Source organism: Ciconia boyciana, chromosome 2 (assembly GCF_034638445.1).
Source record: "Ciconia boyciana chromosome 2, ASM3463844v1, whole genome shotgun sequence".
Classification (NCBI taxonomy): Eukaryota; Metazoa; Chordata; class Aves; order Ciconiiformes; family Ciconiidae; genus Ciconia; species Ciconia boyciana.
Genome location: NC_132935.1, coordinates 97699555 through 97713502, shown reverse-complemented (window position 1 = coordinate 97713502; position 13948 = coordinate 97699555).

The following is a 13948-nucleotide window of genomic DNA, read 5'->3' as shown; positions in this document are numbered from 1 at the left end:
ATCGGTCGTGTTGTTACAAGCAGTGTACAGGCAGACATGCATGCACACACAGGATCAGGCTTGCAGCTGTTGGGTTTCCTGGGACAAGGTTATATTCTAATTATCCTGCAGTAAGATATTTCAGGGCTGCTGAAAAAAAGTATATTAAATATAAAACAATTATTCTTATGAGTAACTTCCTTTACCTCATGTCCCAGCTTAATTTGGTTTTCTCTGTATTTACAGTCTGGTTTTATGCCATAATTATTCCTGGCCAAATCATCTGAAACAATTTTTAAAACATTTAATTTTTGCAAATGTTCCCATACAAATGCAAATCCTTTAATAGAGTTCAGATACTACATTTGTTCTTCCCTCTTCATTTCAAATTTGTGTAATTAGTTTTTAATTTAGTTTATGTTGGAATTTTTTAACATTTAAAATCCCATTCGTGCCCTAGCATCACCTCCAATGGTCCCAGTTGAAGTCAGCTGGATTTCAATGTCATGGAAAAATGTCGTCTACTAGCTCTACTTTTACAGCTGCGATTGAGCGCAATAGTGTCCCGCATGGAGTTTACAGCTCCTATTCTGCCAGCAGCAGGGCTTGTGTGGACACTCCCTAAGCTGCTCCACTGCATGTGGGCTAGTTCAGACTGCCTTCTTTAGCGGTTTAAGTTAACTGAGTTAATTCTGTAAAGAAGCATATGGTGTATGTAAACATATTTCCACCTGCTGGCAGATCGGTGGGAATGGTGACCTCTGGCACAGGAACAATAACCGATACCTTGGGGTGGCAATATCTTCAACCAGCAGAGATAGTCGCAAGGTAGACATGTGCTTATGACCTAACTCAGCTAAAACCTGGAAAGCAAGAATGCTGCAAAAGCTGCGTTAAGCTTTGAAAAGAGATGGGGGTGACAAAGAAGAACGGTGCACAGGACTGCATGTGAGTGTTGTGGGACACCGCGAGCAATCGAACAGGGCAGTTCCCTCTGGGTTGTTCTGGAAAACGCAGGTGTGGAGCCAGCGTACAGCAAACCCTCCCAGATTGCACAGATGACTCAACAGAACTTCAAAACCATTTATACGGAAGAGTTATTCAAGGGTGATTCATGACCACTGGCGGGAGGGGATTATCCAGGGAGAGAACAAGGGCAGTTTCATTTTCTGAAACAGCTTCAGAGAAAATGAATCAGATTCAGACTGAACTCCGGCCACCATGAATGGCCATCATGCTCTGATCTGTAGAGACTGGTGGCTGCATAGAATGTCTTAATAGAGGACGTCTGAAATATTTTAGAAACTACAGAGCAGCCCATAGCTCTTACACCAACAATTTCACGTAGGAAGAAGGTTTGGGCAGGGACTGCAGCTAAGTGCAACCAGGAGCGCTCTCACATGCTGGAGAGATGCAGCAAGTGCTCCTCTTCACGATGCATGAGCATGGTCATATCAGGAGAGAAGCCTCACATCTGAGAAACTAAATCTGAGGAGAGTGGAAAAAAGAAAACCAAGCTTGATGGAAAGAGCGCCATACATGCACGTTGGTGTCCAGGCAGCTTCTCACACCCTTTTCCATCTCCATAGTTATGGAGGAGCTACCAGGATCCAGCCTTCAATAAAAGGCATCTGTTTCTGAAGAGAAAACCAGCACTTAGTTGCTAACAGCACACAGTAACTACACATCAGTGCAGAGCAGGAAACGAAAAATGCCTTTTCTAACTATGTTATAATGGCAATTTTAGGTAGATGGAACATTAGCAGTGGATGCCAAGCTGGAAGCTGGCCACCCCGTTGGCTTTTCAGCACTAGCTTTGGTCTTTGGAAGCTTTTCACAGGCTGACAATGCTTCAGAAGAGTCTACTTTTGTCTGGGATTACAAAAATCAATCGCACCACTTGTACATAGCGTGAATGGTTACCATGTGGATAGCCCCTTCAACCAACCGACATGTATTCCAGGTGATCACATCCAGCGTGCCACAGGAAGCTTTCTCCATCTTTATGGTACTGTTTATCAGGAGACCATTTCTATTTTTAAACTCAGTTTTCTCTTTCAAAGGAGAACAGATTATTTTTCTCCCAACAGGCAAAATTAGTTCCCTCAGGGAAGGTTTAGGTGCTGGTAATGTGTCCCAGGCGCTCTTGGACTTGTAAGCCGTTTCAAGATCTGCACACAACACCCATGTCACTGTAGTGTTGCACCTCTTGTTGTCTTTTAAACTTCCATAAAATGGATCTTGAGCTGTAACTACCTTTCAATCCTTCTTTCAGTGCAGAAAAGCCATACCAGTTGGTAGGAATTATAGTTCTGCCAATGTTAAACCTCCTTTCAGTTGGTAAAGCCTTCTCAATCAAAACAGAAGCATTTTATACACGAATATCACTCAAGAAACACCACAGCAGAGGGGCAGGTTTCCCAGCTCAGCCCACGTATCTGCATTGCAGCCTTTTGAAATAACAGAGACAACCCAAAATGTCCTGAAAGCCATCCAGCTTCGCTCTGGGGGAGTGGCCTAACTCGCTATCACGAAGTTAGCAGACCACCTTATATATCCTTATATCTTCTCTGAGGATGGCGTAAGGATTATGACTAGGACACCCCCACTGCCAGTCAATGCTTGATTGCTGCACTCAGCCTATTTGCTTCTCCTTTCAAACTGTTCTTGGGGCCACCAGCACTTGAGACAAATCAAAGAAGCTTTCAGGCTCCAGTTTAAATTAGGAAACTGGTTTTGTCCACTGCTGGCCTAAGATTCAGAGTATGAGCATGGCTTAAAAACACACATTTCCCTTTTCCACTTCCACCCCCAAATTATGCCTTGTATCTGCTGCAGAGACTTGGGACACACTACTTAGCAACTCCATGGTGAATCAGACATGTTACACAATGACTTGATTAAAGGAAGCATTCCTCTTCAACTGAGACACAGTTATGTCATGGATCTGCACAGAAAGCTTTCCAAACTATCATTCATCCAACAGTGCAGGGCAGCTGTTAATATTTAAGGAGCACCATAAGTTACTAAGTGTCTCTAAAATACCTATGGGATTTAAATGTTCCCTGTGAGGTCCACTTAATAGACTCATCGTGATTTTGGCCATGCAATACGACTGATTCATCTGCCCCTTGAGTATTTCCTAGTGCACGGCAAAGAAAAGGTAGCAAACAGATACAGTTTTCTGTGGAAAGTCATACACATGCATGATACACATATATTTTATGTAACGTGTATCTTTGTGTGTACCTGTGCACAAAAACATGCTCAGAAAACACTATTCAGACGGTAAAGTTCAGCACTCAGTAGCTAGGAAACGCTACAAGAAAGGTTACCCATGCAGCATTAGTTTAGTCCTGTATTAGTGAGTATTGGAGACCAATGTCATGCTCCTTTGCTCTGGGTGAAGGCCACCGCATGCACTGCGTGTTGCTGAGGGTGGGACTCCAGAGGAGCGGGGTCAGACGTGTTTTGATCACAGCTCATCCCAAGTAAGAGTCTACTGCCCTGGCCCTACCACCAGCTACTCATCACCCCTTCTCTGCCAGGGATATAATCACACTTTCTGATCTGCCAGCACAGCTCCATCTGTAGTCATTTCCTAACTCAAATTCTGTCAAATGATCTGTTTTTTTGGGGGAGGAGGGGGGTTGTATATGCTTTTAAAGGGCAGGCAAAACAGTGTCCCCGCTAAGTCAGATCATTTTTGCAAAACTGAGGAACAGCGAGATGTGCTTATTCTGTCAGCAGATCTGAGGGGTCAGCAACCCATGAGACAGGATCTGCTGCAGCCAGAACATTGTGTCTGATTGCACCATTAATGAGCTCCTGTTCAATATTTCTTTTTCACCATATTGCTCAAGGCATGGTACCAAAGCCTTAGTAATGGTGCCATTCAAACCCTGTGGTGGAGACAGAATTACCGATATCTGTAACACCCACCACTGTAGTATCACAAATACCCATTTGTTCATTAATTTTAAATGTCCGGTTTGATTTTTTTCAGAAGCTTTAGCATTATACAGCACTTTATTTGATCGGGGAACAACTTACATTGACTTTTGTTGCAAGTGTAAGCATCAGCACCTGAAGTTTGGAATATAGCATGTAAGAAACACACTTTCTTAAATAAGCTGTCAAACTGTCAAAACTTGATTAACATCAAATAGGAATTAGAGTAGAACCAAGGACAGATTTTTATTTTTCGAGGGCAAGATACAGCTCTGACAATCTCCTTCCTCAGTCCTTTGTCTCAGGCAATACACGTTTGCCAATTTCTGTATGGAACAAAGCAGGGGACCCTGTAAAGCTTGGATCCATCCCAGAACAGATCAATCCTGCACCTTCAGCAAAGAAGAGTCCTGAGGGAAAAAGTATGTATGATAATCCAATTAAAAGTATAAGTCTTGTGGCTGAGAGAATTTTGCTGCATGGGCAACCTTAATTTCTAGTATTACCCAATGACTAAGAACTTGATTTATTTAAGCCTTAATAAAAGAAAAAACAAAATGACATGACAATTATTTCCTAGGTTTATAAAAGGACATTGAAAGCCTAGAAATGTGCTTTTGTTGTCTCTCAGTACTGCAGCACACAGGAACCTGCATAATGGTCTTGAAGACACCTGCCACATGAGCTAAAGGACAACTTTCACCAGAATTTGACCATTGCCCTCTATATCTGACAGGATCTCTCTGTGTGTGCATGTTTGTGTGTGTGTGTGAGAAACACACACACACACTTTGCTTGTGGGTTTGCTTGCTATTTGCTGACACAGGGAAGGATGAACCAAAGAAATACGTGCTGCAAGAGGCGCATGCTCTTCTGCTTTTCCTTCCCAAGCTTGACTGACTCTGTCCCGCCCCACTACAATGTTCCTGTTTTGATTCTTCTTCATCGGTGCACTCCTCAGCCCTATCCGCTTCTCCTTGCCAGTTGAATCCCTTCCTTCCTCCCTCCCTTCCTCCCTCCTTTGGGCTGCAAATCCCCATCCCAGGCTCCTTGTCCAACTACACTTTCCCCTGGCTTGGTCTCTTCCTCCCCTCCGTCCTCCTTCTTCACCAGCATCCCCTTACTGTACAGTCTCCCTGCCCCAGATGAATTATCTGCCTTCTCCCTCCTTGCCCAGACAGTCCCAGCTCTACCCCAAAGCTCTCCACCTAAAAAGTCTGTCAGCCCACCAGGGTCCCTCTGTAGACCCTTCATCCAGCTCCAGTTTTCTGCCTTGTCTCATCCTAACTCCTTTCCTTGTCCCACTGCCAGACTGATTTTCCAATCATTCTCACATTGTTGAACCACTTCTGACTCCCCTCTCCCAGTTCGCATTCTCGTCCTCCTTTTCCATTAGGCTCCATCTCCTTATCAAGCTTGTCATCTTCCTCTTAGCTTCATCTATCTCAGTCATCCCTTAAAACCTGACTCCCAGTCTCCTCTTCCACAACTTCTTCTCTCTCCAAACTGCTTGGCTGCTAGCATGTGGATGGATTACCAATGATGGAGAGAAAGGGGCTCTGAAGATTTTGGTAATTAGCTCTGTCAAAAAAAAGCCTGCAGTGGGAAATACAGAAGCAGCCTGGTTTTGTCCCTTTCACCCCAGGCCTGAGTGGGAGCCGCTGCGGGCTGTGTCCAGATGGACATCTTAACCTGATCTCAGACATCTTAAATACCTTAGCATGTCAACTGCACAAATAAAATTCTCTTGCTTGTGTACAACTTGAGATACAGAGTTTGAGCTCTGGTCCTCAGGGGATGGCAGGAGAGACCTTGGGGTCAGAGACCTCGTACTTATACCGCTATAAAAATAGCCAGGACTACCTTTGTCCTTCTAATACATTACTATAAAACCTGTACTGAGTATCAGTTATCTGCCTGTACTTATATTAGACATAGAATAATCTGCTCCAAAGGATGTACAATCTAATTAGACTGATCCCCCTCACCCCCCCAAAAAAAACCCAACCCAAAAAAACTCCAAACATGACTGGAAGTGCTATTGCCTTAGTGTAAGTTACTACTATTGGACATACTCAGTGAATGCTAATAGCTTGCTCTGCAAGGTCATTTACACAATGCTTTAAAAATCCCCTGAGGTTCCCTCCTGAGCAAAAGCTGAGAACCTGGAAGAACGCAATAATGAGCTCCCACCTGAACCAAAGAGCTCCCACACACTTGTTTAATTTGCGATGGAAAAAAATGCCACTCAGATTCTCTGCTTTTACCTTCCTTTTCACCATTGCAGTTGAGCTAGGGGAACAATTTAGGCAATTTAGGACTTCCCTTCCCAACCTCACTTTGAAGGTGAGGCTCAGCAGAGCGCAGGGGCCAAGTGGGTAAGTTCTGCTGGGGTCTGTGCTCTTGTTCCTGGAGCTGGCAGTAGGAAAAAGCAGCAGGAGCATGGGGAGCTGGGACATGGGAGAGGAAGTAGCAGCAAAGGCTCTGGCTGGTGGAAAGCTGAAATGGGAACCTGTGGGCAAAGGTGGAAGTTATCCTCCGGGTGAAAGGGCGGGGAGGAAAAGTGCTAAGAGGCTGGCTCCAAAAATGTTGGTAACCACTGGCCTAGAGACACTGGCAGCTTGCAGCAATTAATGTATTCCATTACCTCATGGTTTTACGCTTCAGATGCAGATTAATAGCATTCATTCAAAGAAAGAATTACATCATCTGCATAAAATCCTTTCCAGTGTCATACAGTATTCTAAGGCTTTCTGATTATTGCTGGTCTACTGGGTTAGTGATGGTGTTTCAAATTTTGTTTTGTTTTCCAATTTAAAAAAATAAATCCTTCGATCCTCCATTCAAGCCTGTTTTGCAAGAATTCTCATAATGGAGGAGGGTCTCTGCATCCAAATCTTTCTTTTTGTCATCTCCACCTGCTCCTCAAGTCTCCTCGCTGCATTCCTTTCATGCATTTGTACAGTTCTCCTCAAACCTGCTTTAGCAAATTCTCCATTGTGGCTAATTGGGGCGATGATTAGCTATGGCAGTGAGGTAAGCTTACGCAGTTGCCGCTGCGGTGGTGTAGCTTGGGCACAGAGCCTTGACCACTGCTTGTAGGTCTCTCTCTCTTTCACTACAGGCCATGATTTCATTATCTCCTACAGATTAATGTCTTAAGCAACTACATGCCCTTCTCATTCCTACGGCAAACCTTCTGCAGAGGGCTTGTGTGTCTTCCGCCTTCATCCCAGCAAGGGTTATCCAGGGGCAGGTTGCATGCTTGTGGGACCTTTTTTTGAGGAAAAACAGTCATTAGACTCCTACACATCATTCTGCGTAGGCGGCACAATCTAGCTCTGCATTTTTTTGATGCCATCGCCTTATTAAACATAAATAATCTCCAAAGATAATAGGGCAAAGGAAATAAGATTGAGAATATTCCTTTGGATAGAAAAAGTCTCTCATATACTCATGTACAACCCAATATAAAAGTACCGCTAGAATTTTGGAGAAGCATGGTCTTTTCTCAGCTTTTTCACAAAGCTGGTGTTAAACACCAGTTGGGTTGACATGCATGTGACAGGAGGAGAATATACCCAAGAGTATATATAAAGAGTGAATGAGTGAAACAAATTCTAAAGATTTTATTGCTTTATTTGTCTTTTCATTTTTCAATCCATTTCTAATCTGAAACATGCAATTAAGAACATGTTGTGCTATCTGAAACAATAGGCAGGGTTTACATATAGCTGTCAATTATCACAGAAGGTGCTGGGAAACACTCTGTAAAGCTCTGTCTACACTATGCAAAAAGCAAATCACAGCTGCAGCTAAGCAAGCAACATAATAATAATTACCCTGAAATCATCTGCTTGAATTTTCAAATGAATTCACCATGAGCAGGCTTAGGCTCAAATAGCATTCCTTTTCTGGCAGCTTTCTATCAGTTCAATAGCACAGGCTTTTGCAGAAAAGATACTTATAGGACCTTGGAGCTGGGAAGATTTTCTGGGTGTCTGATTTTTGTTCCCTGCTGTGGCTGCCAGGCATACTGTATCTGAATCTGAATAAATGATAAACCTCTGTCTTTAAAAAGAAGGGGGTGGAAAACTCTATTATTTCTCTTAGAAAGATACTGTCCATTTAGAAACACCTCATTTCCAGCTTGAGCTTTTCTTAGCTAACTTTGTCCTTTAGCGTCAATGATCTTTCCACTGTTTACCCAGTATTTATACACCACTCCCATAACCTCTTGCAGCCTGGCTTTTGACAAGGTAAACAACCTAAACTCTTCTGGTCTCCTCCCATAGAAAGTTTCTAGATGGTAAAACGAAAAGAAAAAAAAAAGCAGACCTGTATCCAGACCTGCCTTTGGAGTTTTCCATCACATGTCTGCCACCATTCAAAAAGCATATAAATTCTTAGTACTGTTCTGTACTGTTGCAGGAAAACAGATTGCCCCAAAGCTGCAGAGGGAGGGAAAAGACTGTGCTTCCTAAGCTCTTGGCTAAACACCAACACAACCCAGTGCATGTTAGGCCTATTTTTCAGAAATGTTAAGCACCATCAACCCTCATTGACTTCAGGTGGAGCTGAAGATGCTCAGACAAGGCCCTTAAAAGCACCATTTGGCTCCTGAGGTCAGTGTAGAGTGTGTCTATGTTCACATGATATTCTAACGGGTCACCTCATATCCTCAGGCACATTTAAAATTGAGAATGGTGGCAACATTTCACATCCTTAGAAACCTTTTTCCCTCTTCCAGTCACTTCAACTTGGCATGCTCATTCTCAGAGTGAATCACAAGTACAGCACTTAATAGTTCTCTGTGGTTAGAAACTGTATAAAGGACGTATTTTCTGCCCCTTGGAGAATGTTGACTCATCTACACCAAATCCTCTGAAGAGACTCTGATTAGAGAAAATGTCCAGTTGTTGATTGCTACGTGACCTCTTGCTTTCAGAGACCTTTCCCGGGACTAGTGCTTAGGCAATGGATGGATGGATGAAGTGTGCATGTATATATGTGAAAGAGACATGAAAGTCTATCTTAGGTGAGGGGCTAGATGGGTCACTGACATTTTCAGTAGGTTTAGACAGTGCAATAGATGTGCCGAAGAAAATAGTGCCAAATGGCATCATTTTGACTGTCTGATATTAATGCTGGAAGAAAGAAGGGGTTAGAGCTCACAAAAGGGAGAGGAAAACTGCTGTGGTCCATGCTGTAGGGTCAGGTCCAGAGAGAAGAGGCTCTGTGTTCCCAAGAGCACAGCCCCAGAAAGCACTCAAGAATGTCCCAGTATGATGAGAAAACTGAGGCATGATATGGCACATAGGCATGTTATTGTTTTGCCTAGATCTGTATCTCTCTTGCGCTGCCTAAAATAAATAGCGTTGAGGGGGTGGTAAGGGGGGGGACGGGGATGTGGTTGGAAACCTCATGCAAAGGCTGCAGTATACACTTCAGCTATCATGTGTCCCTGAGGAGGCAATCCGCCAGAATACCCACAGAACTGGTGCTCTGGGAAAGGGTTTGATTAAGCCATCAGGGAGTCTCTGAGACCTGACAGCAGTCTCAGGATCTGCATCAGTGACAGCAAACCATTACGTGAAGGTCAAGTTCAGCCCTGACAAAGATTTGAGCTGGCACCAAAGAGAAATCAGCTACAACGTTTTTGCAGATAAACTTGGCGCTCGACTCCAAAACCCCTACAGAGCTGGATAGCAAGGTCTCAGTTCTCAGAAGGGGGATGCTCAGAGAGGGTCTGCACTTTGGGAATGTGTCTAGAAATCCAAAGCCATGGAGCAAACAGATGCAGCAGACTGGACCAACTCACACACAGAGGCAGGAGAGCAGAGCTAGGGCTACAGCACCAAGCTCTCCAGAGCTCACCATGCAGACTGCTGGGGAATGATGAACTGAATCGCAGCCCCCCGGGAAAGTGGGAGACCCTGCGGTTTTCAGGCTTGCTGGTCCCAGCCCTGCCAGTCACGTGGAAAGCCCTGGGATGGGAGACCCAGGGTTTCCAGCACCCTCCCTTCTCCAGCAGCCTGCCAGAAACTCAGTGACCCCAAGGGTTTTCCCTTTCATGGAAAATGTTGAAATTTAGGTTTCATTCCAATTTGGAACGAAACCAGATTTTGCTATACCAAAATCCTCTGTGAAATGAAATGACTTTTCATGGCACAGCTTTACTGATTGATGCAGACTGCATGTAACTGAGAAGAGCCTCCTGAACGGGTGTTTCAATCAGAATTTCCTGGTCTGTCACTTCCACGAACACAATTAACTGCAAAACTGATGTCTGCAGTTTTGCAGGAAGGCAGCGAGAAAACAAATCGGGCACAGCATCAGCAAAACGTCATATGATGTGGTGGGTGCTGCCGCTGATCTGACACTTTCTCTGGAGAGGTCATGTTCACGCACTGCACCTTCCCTTTTTGGTGCGCCTAGTCTAACTAAACTGCAGTGAGAGTCTCTTTCCCGCTGCTCTTGAACACATGCACACATACCTGGTTCTCTCGGCTCTGACGTTTTCACGCTGCAGGCGGTAATGCTACAATAATTTCGGTTAGCATGTGCTGGGGCTGAGCTCAGAGCAGTCGATTGCTTCGTACTTTGTTTGCAGGAAGTTTGCAATGTGTCCCCTTGTCCTAATCAGCAAGCAGGCAGGCAAGGTGACTGCAAGGCGGCTAGCGGGCTTGTTTCTTGTTTGCTCATTTATTTTAATCATCGTATTTTCACCAGTAAAAGTATCTGATTTAAGGTAAAGAGGAAATATAAACTGAGGATGGATGAATTCTGTAGATGAAGGAATGTTGCATCAAATGTTTTTGCACACTAATTACTTCTGTTTATCACCATTAAACACATGCACATGGCTTCGGTTTTTACAGCAGTTGCCCAACTTGCCTACTGTGTATGGATGATAAGATACTCGACTGTGAGGAAGGTTCAATTAATTCTACTTTGCAGTTAGTTTGGTAAATTCATTTGATAGTCTGGTCTGAACAACACAGTGTTATTAATATCTGCAGGCACAGGAGAATGCTGCAGAGTAATATTTCTGAAACAGAAAACCTGCGGACATGATGGAGACAATACAACTTTTCCCTTGTTGTACAAGATGATTACTTTAAACTCAATTCCCTTTAAGTACCAAAAGCTGGAGGCACAAGGAAAGGTTAAAAATATTTATTTTTACTTTTTATTTTACTGGAAGAAGATTAAAAGAGAATAAGCATAAACTTTAAATGATGTGTTTAAAAAAAATACAGCTTACAAAACAAAGGAACAGGCTTGTATTTTTTTTTTCATATATTCACCTCCGGAAGAAATCCTGAGTTTAACTACATGTATATGGTGTCAGTTTTGTTGTGGGTGTCACTAGCTTGCCATGATTTTCCTTATTTGTTCATGTTACCAATGCGTTTACCTCCAGCAGTGACAAGAAAGTGGACAACGTTGCCCCAAAAGAAGAGCAGAAATGGGTCCCCCTTGAAGAAATTTCCCATCTAAGGGAACTGGGGCACAATCTGTTCCTCTGAGCTACTCCAGCACAGGCAGCACAGATTTCCCGCAGGTTTCAATTAAATAACCCACTACCATTTAGATTCTTTTAAGATTCTCCTTGAGACACCAAATGAAAAAATGTTCAAGATTGTTTAAAATCAGTTAATCTGTAGATGTTTATTAGTACAGCACCCCCCCTTCTCTGTCCCCACAAAATGCTCCTTTTCTGGATGCAGTTTTACAGTGAGAGCCCCAGCCCTGCAGCCCATCCTTAAAATGAGCACTTGCATTAGGCATCGACCTCTCTACTGTGTCACCCCACTCACATCCATACGGCCAAGGCAAACAAAAATATGCTTCCAGTGAGGTTTTCTGCAGTCAGAAAAGGGGAAATCTGTATTTAATAATGTAAGCAAGAAAATATGTTCATGACTTAAAAATCAATATTCTCTGGGAACTTCGCCTCGTCCTTATGGTATCTAATTACTTGGGAACTTTCATTCACAGTGACATGTACATGTTGGAGGGAGGAAAGCTAATGGGAACTGTTTGTCTTCCTTTATCGCCCAGAAATATCAGGTTTTAAGAGTCATATTTGTTACATGCATACTCCTTCCTTTGGGAAACATTATATATTTAATCCACTTAGTATCTTGCTACTTAGAGAGGTGCTGTTTGGAGCCATACCTATCTTTTCAGTGGAATCTGGGATCTCAGTTAACCCCTAAATAACCTATAACAAATTCAGGGGAGGATTTCTCTTTAGCCAAGGTTGTAAGGCACGCAAACCCCAAGTGCCTGGCTGTAGCATGCTCCTCCTCTACCCTACCAGCATGCACAGCCATAAAAAAAAGAAGCAGTAATTAACACAGTGAGCTCATTTTAGAAACATCTGAAAAGTTTCTAGGAATAATTCCATTGACTTTCTCTTTCATACCAGACATCTTTTGTTCCCTTCCTCTTCAGGCTGCAAGCTGTCCATGAGTACTTACATGTGAGTAGTAGTTTACACTGGAACAGTAATATTTCTCCGGGGGCTTCTAGGTGTCTGCACAGGGAGTGAAGATCTAGTGATTTATCCAAAGAGGAGTGCTTCCAGGACAGCCTAATTAGCTGCTTCAGTTAGGAAACATAGCTAGCCATTCTTTTCTCTTATCTTTTCTCTTTTATTATTTTATTTTAACTTAACTTTACACTGAGTGCCAAGCAAAATAAACACCTCCTATGAAGTTGTAAGGAATGAGAGAGTGAACTCTGGAACTTTAAAAAAATAGGTAAATAAACTGATAACTCTCTCAGGTGTGCTGGTAAAAATGCTGGAGTAACCCAGGTGAAATTATTGAAGTAATTCCACATAAAGGAGTAAGTGTGAATTAGGTTCAACGGTGCTGGGAAGGATCAAAGAAGAGGAGTGCACAGGCAGGAGTAAGGAGGATGGTGTACAGACTTCATGCATAGCAGCATAAGAATAAAACACAGACAAAAAGAATCAGCCACCCTCTCACACAGGGCTGTTGCAATACTAGAGAGTGGGCCCTCATTATATTATTACTCAGATGAAATGCTCAGCATTGCCTTATGGGGTGTGCATGCCTGCAAAGTTCAAATATTTTATGTGGGACTTATCTGGCCTGGAGGGAAATTCCTGGTGCCCCTATATTTAACTTGTATCACAGCACAGGCCAATGAAATTCCCTATGGTTTTAACTCTCAGTAACAACTGCCCAAAATTAGCCAGCAGACTTTTTTTTTTTTAATATAACAGCATAGAGCTATCCGGAGGAATTTTACTAGATTAAATAATATTTACCCTGTGCTAAAGTGGGATGCCTCTAGAGAGCAGCCTGGCCTGTGGCTGGGAAGGGGGTGTGAAGGGCAACCGGACACTCACGACTGACCTCCCCCTCCAGAGCAAGCAGCGTGGCCAGGGAAGGGCGGCTGCCGCGCTGACGGTGGTCTGGGAAATGCTCCCGGCTTCATTGCTTTCTGCAGAGTGAGAAGCTGCTCATGCCTGGGTCTTATTTCTATTGCAGCAGCCCTGGACACCCTCACCCATCCAAGAGCAAGAGGCTTTGCACCCATGTGCAAGCCAAGAGGCAGCTGTCCCTCCGGGCTCTCGCTGGGGCAGGGCGAGGGGCAGAGGTGTGCAGCAGTGGGAAGGTGCCCACCGGCCCTCGTAGAGCAGCACCAGCCCCAGGAGCGCAACCGAAGCATCCCCACCATCGCTTATGGGCCAGGGCAGGGTGGCAGGCCGCAGCTCTTCCTTGCTACCTCTTCTCTCCTTCCTTTGGAGGCAAGCGATGTGCTCACCGATTCCTTTGGCAATAGCAGAGCAGCTCTAGGTGACAGTACAGGAGAAGACATTTTCTCGTTCCCAACTTGTGCTGTGCTACGCCCCAGCTACACCAACATCGAATCTACAAATCATCAAATTACAAAACTGTTGAGGTGGGCAGGGACTTCTGGAGATCATCCAGTCCAACCTTCCTGCCCAAAGTAGTGGCAACTACGGCCAGTTTCT